The following is a 2,462-nucleotide window of genomic DNA, read 5'->3' on the forward strand; positions in this document are numbered from 1 at the left end:
GGAAGGGCGAGGCGCCGCCGCCTCGCCCGCGACCTTCCGGGGGTTGCTCTCTGCCGGGGGCTTCGGTCCGTGCTAGGGCGGGCCGGCCACCGCGGCCGGCCCCTCTCTGCCCGCGAAAAAAACAGCCCGCCCGCAAGGCGGGTCCCCGGCTTAAGGCCGAGGAAGGGGGTGACTTCAACAGCACGCGCCGGTGGGACGGGGTGCCGCCACCCCGGCTCCACGGCTCATCGGGCGACCGCCGTCACCGAGCCCCTCCGGCCACGCGGCGAATGCCGAGGCCAGGCCGCGCGCCCCACCGCTGCCCTTCCGACACGGACACGCTGGCAAACAGGTCGGGAGCGGGGGAACCGGGCGCCGCCACCGCGGCGGGCTGGCCGGGCCTTGCTCGGGGAGGAGGCTCTCGGGCGAGGGCCGGGGAAAAAAAAAGCCCGGCCGCGTCGACCCCCGGCTGCCGGCCACTGCCACCGGACCGGCTGCCGGAAAAATGCCTGCCGGAGCGGGCCCCGGCTTAAGGCCAGGCGGAGAAGGGACGAGGCGCCGCCGCCTCACCTGCCACCGATCGTCCCAGGGGGGCCGCCCCCCCTTCAACCGGGCCGGCACGGCAGCCGACCGGAGCGGAGCAACACACACGCGGGGCTTCTCACCGCCTCGCTGCGGCCAGCGAGCGGCTTCTCGACACGGTCTTTCGGGCCGTCTCTCTCGGCTCTCGGCTCTCTCTCTGGTGGCCCTTCACACTGCCCATTTTCTTCTCTCTGGCTTCTCGGGCAGCTCTCCCCGAAAGAGCGCCCTGGGCAGGACGGGAACCGGGACCAAGCCACGCGGCTCACCCGGCCTAGGCGGCACTCGCTCTGCCCCGACGACCGCGCGGCGCGGCCGCCCTATCCTCCGCCTTGCGACGCAGGCACCCTGGAAACCTGCGGGGACGCGGCCCGTCACCTCGCTCCCAATATACGGAAAGATAAGTCCAAGGCCGCCGACGCCTCCAAGGAGACGAGTGGAAGTCGACCGGGAGGGTGCGCCAGCGCAGGCCGACCGCTACGTCGACATAGCCGGAGGCAGCCTGGAACAGCGACCCCTTGGTGAACTTCCGCAGGCGGCCGCGACACCAGGTCTACCCGGGCGGACGGAGACCAGGTCTACCCCGGCTCCGGGATACCAGGTCTACCCCGGCCGCCGGGTACAAGGTCTACCCCGGCTCCGGGATACCAGGTCTACCCCGGCCGCCGGGTACAAGGTCTACCCCGGCTCCTGGATACCAGGTCTACCCCGGCCGCCGGGTACAAGGTCTACCCCGTCTCCTGGATACCAGGTCTACCCCGGCCGCCGGGTACAAGGTCTACCCCGGCCGCCGGGATACCAGGTCTACCCCGGCCGCCGGGTACAAGGTCTACCCCGTCTCCTGGATACCAGGTCTACCCCGGCCGCCGGGTACAAGGTCTACCCCGGCTCCGGGATACCAGGTCTACCCCGGCCGCCGGGTACAAGGTCTACCCCGGCTCCTGGATACCAGGTCTACCCCGGCCGCCGGGTACAAGGTCTACCCCGTCTCCTGGATACCAGGTCTACCCCGGCCGCCGGGTACAAGGTCTACCCCGTCTCCTGGATACCAGGTCTACCCCGGCCGCCGGGTACAAGGTCTACCCCGTCTCCTGGATACCAGGTCTACCCCGGCCGCCGGGTACAAGGTCTACCCCGGCTCCTGGATACCAGGTCTACCCCGGCCGCCGGGTACAAGGTCTACCCCGTCTCCTGGATACCAGGTCTACCCCGGCCGCCGGGTACAAGGTCTACCCCGGCTCCGGGATACCAGGTCTACCCCGGCCGCCGGGTACAAGGTCTACCCCGGCTCCTGGATACCAGGTCTACCCCGGCCGCCGGGTACAAGGTCTACCCCGTCTCCGGGATACCAGGTCTACCCCGGCCGCCGGGTACAAGGTCTACCCCGTCTCCGGGATACCAGGTCTACCCCGGCCGCCGGGTACAAGGTCTACCCCGGCTCCTGGATACCAGGTCTACCCCGGCCGCCGGGTACAAGGTCTACCCCGGCTCCTGGATACCAGGTCTACCCCGGCCGCCGGGTACAAGGTCTACCCCGGCTCCGGGATACCAGGTCTACCCCGGCCGCCGGGTACAAGGTCTACCCCGGCTCCGGGATACCAGGTGTAGCCCGGGGGGCCGGACAACGGGTCTACCCCGGCGCCCGGAGGAAAAGTCTACTCCGGGGCCATGGCAAGAGGTATTTCCCCATACCCGGGTAGTAGAGCGTTTCTCAATGGCCGGCTTTACCTTTTTTTGCCTGGTGGGGGTGGGGGGGGCGGGCGCGAGGGGGGGGGCTCGGTGTGGGTTTTTTTGGGGGGTGGGGGAATGTGCGTTGCGGGACTTTTGGTTCGAGTTTTCTGGGTTTGTTTTAGGAGTTACGGGGTTATCCCTTTGTTTTTTGTGGCTTGGTTCCCCTTGGTCTG

Source organism: Lonchura striata, chromosome 21 (assembly GCF_046129695.1).
Source record: "Lonchura striata isolate bLonStr1 chromosome 21, bLonStr1.mat, whole genome shotgun sequence".
In the NCBI taxonomy this organism is placed as follows: Eukaryota; Metazoa; Chordata; class Aves; order Passeriformes; family Estrildidae; genus Lonchura; species Lonchura striata.